This window comes from Taudactylus pleione, unplaced genomic scaffold, assembly GCF_031769625.1.
Source record: "Taudactylus pleione unplaced genomic scaffold, aTauple2 ptg000377l, whole genome shotgun sequence".
Classification (NCBI taxonomy): domain Eukaryota; kingdom Metazoa; phylum Chordata; class Amphibia; order Anura; family Myobatrachidae; genus Taudactylus; species Taudactylus pleione.
This window is the reverse complement of record NW_028284778.1, coordinates 2,563,213-2,563,606: the sequence shown is the minus strand read 5'-3', so window position 1 is coordinate 2,563,606 and position 394 is coordinate 2,563,213.

The following is a 394-nucleotide window of genomic DNA, read 5'->3' as shown; positions in this document are numbered from 1 at the left end:
TCTTCCATCCAATCCATCTGGGAAATGAGGCTCATTTTTTTCCTAATCAAAAACACACTGTAGATCCGGGTCCTCTACTGATCCAATTGTTAAGAATAGTTTCTTGGTCTGCTGCACTCTTTGTAAAACGGGGTAATCTTTAAAATTGCCATAAGGGTGCCCCTAAACAAAATACAATTGCATTCCTTTTTGTGTGCATAAACTATATTCTATTATGGTCAGCATAACACACACATTATAGACATGAGTTTGAAAATGATCTTTTTAAGTGGGGAATAGATAATTGAAGATTTAATATTAATCCTGTACGGACTAAATATCCTTTTTTAATATCAAGATTCACAAATATCTAGTTATCTATATATAGATAACTTTATTTTATTCCTGTTATTTT